Source organism: Pseudophryne corroboree, chromosome 6 (assembly GCF_028390025.1).
Source record: "Pseudophryne corroboree isolate aPseCor3 chromosome 6, aPseCor3.hap2, whole genome shotgun sequence".
NCBI classification, from domain to species: Eukaryota; Metazoa; Chordata; class Amphibia; order Anura; family Myobatrachidae; genus Pseudophryne; species Pseudophryne corroboree.
Window position 1 is genome coordinate 44134385 of NC_086449.1, and position 10303 is coordinate 44144687.

A 10303-nucleotide genomic window follows, 5' to 3' on the forward strand; every position below is an offset into this window, starting at 1 on the left:
GCTGTCAGCCTCACTGAGACTATACAGCTAGGGGTGTGCTGGTGTCCTTCTCTCTGTGTGTTTCCTCTCAGTAAGGGCAGGCTTGAGATATATTAATGTCTGTGTGCATGTGTACCGTATGTTTTAGTGCTTACTGTGAAACATGGGTAAACACAAGCTGTGCAGTGTATGTCACACTAGATTCTCTCCAGTATAATCTGATTCTATTTCTTGTGAACAAGGCCCCAAACAGCACATCATGCAAAGATGTAGAAGAGGTACAATGAGGTAGCTGTATGACTAGGCTAAGTGACACAAACAATTGGCCCATCTAGGAGTGACATTGCAGTGTCAGACTGGAGGGCACTTTAAAAAATTTTTGTACCCAAACAGCACATGATGCCAAGAAGTAAAAGAGGGTAACGAGGTAGCTGTATGACTAAGCTAAGCGACACAAGTGTGCGGCACAAACACCTGGCCCATCTAGGATTGGCACTGCTGTCCCACTGCACTAATGGTGGATACCGGACGCACGTCTAACACCAGCCTAGTTGTTATGGCCTCAGTAATCCGCTTTGCAACAGGGTATACAGTGGGGATTGAAAGTTTGGGCACCCCAGGCAAAAATTCATTTTAACGTGCAAAAAGAAGCTAAGGAAAGATGGAAAAATCCCCAAAAGGCATCAAATTACAGATTAGACATTCTTATAACATGTCAAAAAAGTTTGATTTTATTTCCATCATTTACACTTTCAAAAGAACAGAAAACAAAAAATGGCGTCTGCAAAAGTTTGGGCACCCTGCAGAGTTAATACCTTGTACTGCCCCTTTTGGCAAGTATCACAGCTTGTAAACGCTTTTTGTAGCCAGCCAAGAGTCTTTCAATTCTTGTTTGAGGTATCTTCGCCCATTCTTCCTTACAAAAGTCTTCCAGTTCTTTGAGATTCCTGGGCTGTCTGTGACGCACTGCTCTTTTAAGGTCTATCTATAGATTTTCAATTATGTTGAGGTCAGGAGATTGTGAAGGCCATGGCAAAACCTTCAGTTTATGCCTCTTGATGTAATCCACCGTGGATTTTGAGGTGTGTTTAGGATCATTATCCATTTGTAGAAGCCAGCCTCTCTTTAACTTCAGCTTTTTCACAGATGGCATCAAGTTAGCGTCCAAAATTTGCTGGAACCTTATTGAATCCATTTTTCCTTCTACTCGTGAAATTTTCCCTGTGCCACTGGCTGCAATACAACCCCAAAGCATGATTGATCCACCCCCATGCTTAACAGTTGGACAGAGGATCTTTTCATTAAATTCTGTGCCCTTCCTTCTCCAAGTGTACCTTTGCTCATTCCGCCCAAAAAGTTCTATTTTAACCTCATCGGTCCACAGAACTTTATTCCAAAATGCATCAGGCTTGTCTATATGTTCATTTGCAAACTTCAAACGCTGATTTTTGTGGTGAGGACGTAGAAGAGGTTTTCTTCTGATGACTCTTCCATGAAGACCATATTTGTACAATTATCTCTTTATAGTGGAATAGTGTACCACAACTCCAGTGTCTGCCAGATCTTTCTGGAGGGATCGTGCAGTCAAACGTGGATTTTGACTTGCTTTTTTCACAATCCTGCGAGCTGTTCTGTCTGATATTTTTCTTGGTCTTCCAGATCTTGCTTTAACTTCCACTGTTCCTGATGACTGCCATTTCTTAATTACATTCCGAACAGAGGATATGGGCATCTGATAACGCTTTGCTATCTTCTTATAGCCTTCTCCTGCTTTGTTAGCGTCAACTATTCTCAGTTTCAGTGTTCTACACAACTGCTTAGAGGAACCCTTGGTGCTTATTGTTGGAGCAAGGTCAGATGAGTCTGGGCTTTTAAAACCTTTGAGATTGACATCACCTGGTCTTTCCAGACGATGATTGAGAACAATCCATGACACTGCCAGGTCTCAGCTGTCCAAAGGGGGAAGTACAAGGTACTAACTCTGCAGGGTGCCCAAACTTTTGCAGACGCCATTTTTTGTTTTCTGTTCTTTTGAAAGTGTAAATGATGGAAATAAAATCAAACTTTTTTTGACATGTTATAAAATGTCTAATCTGTAATTTGATGCCTTTTGGAGATTTTTCCATCTTTCCTTGGCTTCTTTTTGCACATTAAAATGAATTTTTGCCTGGGGTGCCCAAACTTTCAAACCCCACTGTATATATATGTATATATATATATATATACGGCAGTATCACTGGACTGGATTTAGACGCCAGTACCACTGTAATTATACGGCAGGTTCACTGGATTTATACGGCAAGATCACTAGACTGGACTAATCCGCCAGTACCACTGTAATTATACGGCTGGATTACTGGAATTATATGGCAGGATTACTGGAATTATACGGCAGGATCACTGTAATTATACGGCAGGATTACTGGATTTATAAGGCAGGATCACTGTAATTATACGCCAGTACCACTGGAATTATACAACAGGATTACTGGAATTATACGGCAGGATCACTGGAATTATACGGCAGGATCACTGGAATTTTACGGTAGAATCACTGGAATTATATGGCAGGATTACTGGAATTATACGGCATTATCACTGGAATTATACGGCAGGATTACTGGAATTATACGGCAGGATTACTGGATTTATAAAGCAGGATCACTGGAATTATACGGCAGGATTACTGGAATTATACTGCAGGATCACTGGAATTATACGGCAGGATCACTGGAATTATACGGCAGGATTACTGGAATTATACGGCAGGATCACTGGATTTATACGGCAGTACTGCTGGACATATACGACAGTACCGCTGGACATATATACGGCAGGATCACTGGACATATACGGCAGCACAGGGACACCACCACTGGACTGATGCAGGACAACACAGCACCACTGCAATGGACTGTGCTTATACAGCAGCAGAGGAGACCACCACTGTGACTGGTCACTGGACTGACTGATGCACAGGACACTACCACTGGTCTGATGCAGGACAACACAGCAACACTGTAAGGGACTTATACAGCAGCACTGGACATATGGCAGCAGAGGACACAACCACTGTGACTGGACAGATGCAGCACAACACACGGACACTGAGAGGATGGAGACACGTCCTCTCTCTACACTCTCCAATGCCGGAGTGAAAATGGCGGCGACGCGCGGGTCCTTATATGGAACCCAAACCCAGCGATAATCCGACAGCGGGATGATGACGTTTTTCCTCGTTCTGGTTTCCTAGTCGGACGGGAAAACCCGAGCATGACTCTGATCCGGGCTCGTGACGTGAAGTCCGGTAGGGTTCGGTCCTCTGAGAACCGAACGCGCTCATCTCTACTCCAAACACATCTGAATTGCCCCCATTTTGTACAGACCTTACTCACAGGCCAGCCTACGATATACTGTAATATAAAAAAAACACCATGTAATGGGACAAGTACCAGAAAGGATGTATACAAATAATGCACTCCAATTTACTGGAGATGAAGTTGTTTTATGACAGTGGAGAGTTCTGTTCACATTTTTCATACTCACACTTCTTTTTAATCTTTTAAATCATATATGGGGTCTGTTCATGAAGCAGTGAAGAGCGGAGAAGTGAGCCTGTGGAGAAGTTGCCCATGGCAACCAATCAGCTACTCCATACAATTGTATAGTATGCAAATTATGATACGTCAATGCTGATTGGTTGCCATGGGCAACTTCTCCACACTTTTCACTGCTTCATAAATAGACCCCATAGTGTGCTGAACTTATTTGTAGGTGTTCATTTGACACCTTTTTCTTATATACCAATAATAGTTTTGAATTAAATACAATAGGTTCAGGATGGGATATGAGCATTTGCCCCACACAACACACTCATCTGTTTCTTTGCTTTGGTTAAAGTAAGATTTATTATATGATGTTATATGGTGTGTATACAGTACTGTATGTCTCATTGAAGCCTCATCTCTCAGGTGGGCTTTGAGTCATTCTTGCTGGTGGACGGTGGAGTGACTGCGGTGGTGAAAGGTCTTCGGGTTGGCCCCTGGATGAGAGGACGAGGGGTGGCTGGTATTATTCAAAAATTCTGCATAGATACCCTGCGTTATGACCACCCTGAGGTTACAACAGTCAGTCTGGCCCGTACAGAGAATCCTCCACCCTCCATGCTGAAGAAGTACATCCTGATCAGCTCTAAGGTTGGTTTGTAGGACCTTGTCTCAAGGGTCTTATCTCCATTCTCACTGTCTCTGGCCCTTCAGATTACCACGATTTATGAATGACACAGTCTTGATTTTATTTTAACTGTTCTTGGGCACAACATAAATTGGGACTCTAAGAGAGTTGGAAGCACATTACGTAACGTGAATTGGCGGCCACCGCTTCATATAATACAGGAGCAGGGCCAGTGAGTTTAGTCCACCAGAGAGGTCAGTTGCTAAGTATCCAATGAGAAGCGACTAGATAATTCTGCCGATAGTCATCATCATTATCGAGTAACATTCCACCTCCGGCACCAGCAGCTAGATATATGACTTCTGTGTCTGCGCCCAAGTCTACTGAGTCTCTGTCAGATGATGAACAAGGTCTTACTGTACGTGGTCTAGGCCTGTCTGCTCTTCCCCTCCTCCTTTCCGCTTCTACAGTTGTACATATTTTGTGTGTGATCTTTCCAGTACCTCCCAATAAGTCAGCCCAAAATTTTACACACCTTTAATACACCCAACCTTGCCTGCTATGTCTGGGCATGCTGATACTTGCTGTTCCACATGTGCCAGCATGCCAAGGCAGGATTACTGGGCCCTGTACTGTAGTTCCCGGGACCCGTAGTTGATGTGGGGAATAGCCCCAGGCCTTCACTCCTGGAGTGGGGGTTCCTCAGGACCCCTTTATTTGTGGGTGTTCTCACTTTTCAGAGGAACTCCCCAGGCCAGGGCTGAACAGTTTGGGATGTGTATTCCTGTTATAGCCTAAGCCCTCCCTGGCTGATTCTGCCCGGTGCTGATTATTGCAAAATCAGGGGGACCCATGCCAGTTTTTCCCCTAATCTTCCAGTATCAGATCAGGCTAAGAGGTGAGTGGAGTGATTTGGAGGGGGACCCCACATTTATTACCGTATATACTCGAGTATAAGCCGACTTTTTCAGCACTTTTTTTTGTGCTGAAAAAGCCCCCTCGGCTTATACTCGAGTCAGTGGAAGGAGGGACACGGAGGGCACAGCGCGCGGCTCTCCTGTGTCCCTCCTGCGTCTCCGGCGGGTCTATTAAATGAAGTGCCCGTTCGTGAGCTCACGAAGCGGCACTTCATTTAACACACACACACGCCGCTGCCGCTGGAGACGCAGGAGGGACACAGGAGAGCCGCGCGCTGTGCTGTCCGTGTCCCTCCTTCAGAAGACAGCGCGGGAGCGACGGAGGGTAAGTATCTGTCAGCATGAGGGCATATCTGGCACTGTGGGGCATATCTGGCAGCATGAGGGCATATCTGGCACTGTGGGGCATATCTGGCAGCATGAGGGCATATCTGGAACTGTGGGGCATATCTGGCAGCATGAGGGCACATCTGGCACTGTGGGGCATATCTGGCAGCATGAGGGCACATCTGGCACTGTGGGGCATATCTGGCAGCATGAGGGCATATCTGGCACATCTGGCAGCATGAGGGCATATCTGGCACTGTGGGGCATATCTGGCAGCATGAGGGCATATCTGGCACATCTGGCACTGTGGGGCATATCTGGCAGCATGAGGGCATATCTGGCACTGTGGGGCATATCTGTCAGTATGAGGGCATATCTGGCACTGTGGGGCATATCTGGCAGTATGAGGGCATATCTGGCACTGTGGGGCATATCTGGCAGTATGAGGGCATATCTGGCACTATGAGGGCTGTGTACGGCTAGAGCTGCATTTCCCACCCTAGGCTTATACTCGAGTCAATAAGTTTTCCCAGGTTTTTGTGGTAAAATGAGGTGCCTCGGCTTATATTCGGGTCGACTTATACTCGAGTATATACGGTAATTACATTTTTTACTTTTAACACTTCCTTTATAGTTTACCATAATAAAACCTGTGCTTCTCTCAAACTCGTCTGCCAAAGGTAGGTCAATTTATTTGGTGGCTTTGCCGTCAATTTTGTATTTAAAAAATGACCATTACTAAATCTATTCTAGTGTACGGAAAAAAAAAATTGGTTTGATGTTCTAATACGGTCAAATTTGTGTTTTTTGGTCATTGGTTTTGATTTTAGTAAATGGTCGGTTTGAAAAAAAAGATGTCAAATTACCAAAAAAATAAATAAATAATCCAAACAATATCGACCTTTAGTAAATATAACCCTGAGAGTGAATGTTCCAATTTGTCTTACACTGTTGTGGTAAATACGCATAATTTTACATAATAGGTATAGTCATGAGTATCATAAGCTACCTGCATCTCTATATAACATGCAAATTACTTGCTGAATCGGGCCCTATTTTCTTTTCCAGTAAATTGCATTCACCTGTGCATGTGACCCAAGGTTCTCTCCACTCAAACCTGTCCATGTACAGTCACGTTTGTCCTTACACTCATTCCTGTCTCCACCCTTAGCTAAACTTATACCCTCCTCCACTCTAACCTTGTTACACCCAGGAGGAGTTGTATGAGACATTCTAAAGAGAACAGGTGGAAAAGATCCCTATAGCGATTCTTCTGCAGCTATAAAAAATGGGAGCGGTATGTGATCCCGGCCCACGGGATGCCGAACGTCAGAATACCGACATCGGCATCCCGTGCGCCAGAATGCCGCCAGGGGGTGAGCAAAACGAAGCTCCTAGCGGGCTCACAGGTTCAATTGTCCCTAAATGGCTGTCGTGGACACCCACAGAGGGGGAATCACTTACTTCGCCAGCAATCCAGCGGCGGTATAGTACCCCTTTTTGGGATCCCGGAGTCAGTATTAAGATAGCCGGGGTCCCAACGGGCGGTATTGTAACCGCAAGCCATAAAAAATAATAGATAGAAACGTATTGGTTGATATGGGCAACGTCTCCACTTTATCTCTCTCCCTGTGCTCCACTGTCTCCTAGCCCGTCACCCCCCACCCTAATTATAATGTTTGCTGTAGTAGTGTGTTCCTTTGTATTTATACTTTATCAACCATTGATACATTCTCCTATACTCTGGCTTCCCCATTAGGCTGTCATATCGGTGCACCTTCCTTTTCACCAAGTTGAAGAAGGGCTCAACTTGCTGGAAAGTCGGGTGGACAATTCAGAAAGCTCCATGAACCACTCTGTCCTTGGCCTTACTGAGGTGCTGAAACTCTTTGAAGGGACTAAAGTAGAAGAGCTGCTACCTGAAGGAAGACTGATTCAGGATTTTCATCCTCTGACCACCCATAGAACCAACCTGGAGCTACTATTAGAGTGGAAGATCATTTGGCTCTATTCCCACCCATGTGATACAGGGGATATCCTAGCAGCCTCCAGTGATAGCACCATCAGTGACACCAGCAGATGCCAACCCAGCCATGAGGACAATGCAATCACTGCATCTACCCTCACCTCATCTGATTCCACATCTACTACTCATCACATTTCTGTTTCTCCACTCTCATCAATTCTCAACTCTTCACCTCGGTTCCTCAGCCTTGGTTCCCCTCCATACCCAATTCCATTTGCAAAGGATGCTTACCGCTTGGACATTGATATGTTTGGAAGTGACCCAGTATGTGCCAAGATCCATGTACTAAAGCAGTTAAAAATGGGGATACAGGCTCTGCCTGCAGGGGGCGATATCCTTTTCTTCATGTTTGCAGAGGAGAGTCTTCGGGCTGTACTCAATGACCTGTCGTGTGAAGGGCTAACTCTCATTTATTGTACTGAGAGAACAGATGGTGCTAGATATGGAAATCTAGGTGCTTTATGAAGACAACCTGGGAATAGTAACATAGTTAATGAGGTTGAAAAAAGACAAGTTGTCCATCGAGTCTGTTGTCATTAGGGCAGCCAGTGCAGGGTCGGGTATGAAATCCCGGTAGTTGTAGCATCTACAATGGAGGTAACCTAGAGCACAACTTACCTAGAATTGCACCAATACACGGTTTACAGTTAAAATGATGGCTGATGGGGTCATGACGTTCGGAATACCCATGCCGGAATGCTGATAGCCGGTGAAATCCCGTTCCCGGAATCCTGTCCGACGCCTGGTATTCCCACTCGGTTGTTGGGTCCACACCACCAACCGAGTGAGAACATAACCCGTGGCGAGTGAAGCAAGCCATCGGGCCCAAAGTGCAGAGAGCACAGCAAGCCCATGAGGGGACTTGCTGCCGGAATTCCAGCAGATGGGATGCCACTGTCGGTCTCCTGACAGCCGGCATCCCGTCAAGCGGTATAACATACCGGATCCAGATAGACTGCTATACCACTATGCCCAAAGAAATCTGTGTATGTTAAGTCCTTTTAGGTAGTCTTTCCATCGGTATGTTCTGCTAGGAGACCACTGTTGTATGGTTCCAGAAAAATTATGTACTAAAATAGGTGGGAAACAAGTGCCTTTTAGTCTGATAACTTGGGGAACAGCAATAGTAAAGGTAATTATCATGTGTACTGTATAACCTGTCAATGGGTCAACACCAGATGGATGACAAGGTCAAACAGTCACAGAGTAAATGGTCAACATGGACTTAGGCTGGCAGGGTCAAAAGGTTGAAATGTAAAAAAGGGTTACACAGTTTTTCATGATTATTCATGATTTTTAGGGGTAGGGTTAGGGGTTAGGTTTTAGGCAGTAGGGGGGAGGGTTTGGATTAGGCACCACTATAAAAGTTAGGGTTAGGAACTTGGGAGAAGGTTAGGGTTAGGCCGTGGAAGGGGATGGCTAGGGTTAGGAACTATGGGGAGGGTTAGGCCCAAAATGGAGGTTTAGGATTAGGCACTAGGGGGCTGATTAGGTCCAGGATTATGGCTATGACAACCTATTCTGTGTTGACTATTTGCATGTTGACCTTTTGACCCTGTTGACCTATTGCCTGTTGACCTAATGACTGTCAATCTATGTACTTTCCTTCAATCCACACCCGTTCTAAGGTGCCTGTGTCTGCTATTTATATCAGGGACTGTTAATTGGCATTTCCTTCTATGGCACTTATGGACATTCCATGGTGCCGCCATTTTGGAACCCACTATGCATGCACGGTATTACAAAAACACAAATTTACATACAACATGTTGATACTAGCGTTCTTCAGGTTATACACATTGGCCCTCATTCCGAGTTGATCGCTCGCTAGCTGCTTTTAGCAGCAGTGCACACGCTAGGCCACCTCCCACTGGGAGTGTATCTTAGCTTAGCAGAAGTGCGAACGAAAGGTTAGCAGAACTGCTCGTAAAAATTTTCATGCAGTTTCTGAGCAGCTCCAAACCTACTCCAACCTTGCGATCACCTCAGTCAGTTTAGTTCCTGGTTTGACGTCACAAACACACCCTGCGTTCGGCCAGCCACTCCCCCGTTTCCCCAGCCACTCCTGCGTTTTAACCTGACACGCCTGCGTTTTTTAGTACACTCCCGGAAAACGCTCAGTTACCACCCAGAAAAGCCCCTTTCCTGTCAATCACTCACCGATCACCCGTGCGACTGAAAAGAGTCGCTCGACCTTGTGTAAAACTGCATAGTTTTGTGTGAAAGTACTTCGCGCGTGCGTACTGCGGCCCGAAAAGCAGCTAGCGATCAACTCGGAATGAGGGCCTTTAACAGATGCATGGTCTGAATATCTACTTCATTATGGTAAGATTAATGAGTGTTTATTCCATGGCTGAAGTAATAGAAATAGAATGCCCATATAGATGTATGTGCAGTGCCATTTTGGTGGTGATATTACTATCTATTCAATGAAAGCCCTAGAACAACCGTTGGCCATGTTTCTGGAGCACAGCTGTAATAGGGGTAACCTCTTATTAATGACCACACATACAATATACTAAAGCCCATTTAGACTACAAGAGATGCCATTTTGATAGTGACTATCTCAATTAAAATAATGGATAAACCGGAGTCAACAATACGTAATCCCCCATTACTAACCAAAAAACTTTGGGCTGCACAGAACACTTACTGTATATCATAAATTACACCAATAATATATATTGATGTGTAACTACATATACAACAATTAAAAAATGCAGTAGTCATTTTAAAATTCATACAATTTGCAGTCCCTAATAAAAAAAGACCAAACCAATACTATAGAATATCAGTAAAAAAACAACAAAAAAAACATAGAAACACACAAAAGACATAAAAAGATACAAAAACATGAATAATGTCTTTGAAAAAGGTGCAA

General features: G+C 44.7%; 1 pseudogene; it reads left to right on the top strand.

Annotated features, from left to right (window-relative positions):
- The first annotated feature begins 3552 nt into the window (after positions 1-3552).
- On the top strand, positions 3553-7876 carry LOC134934221 (probable N-acetyltransferase 16; annotated as a pseudogene).
- Positions 7877-10303: the final 2427 nt, after the last annotated feature.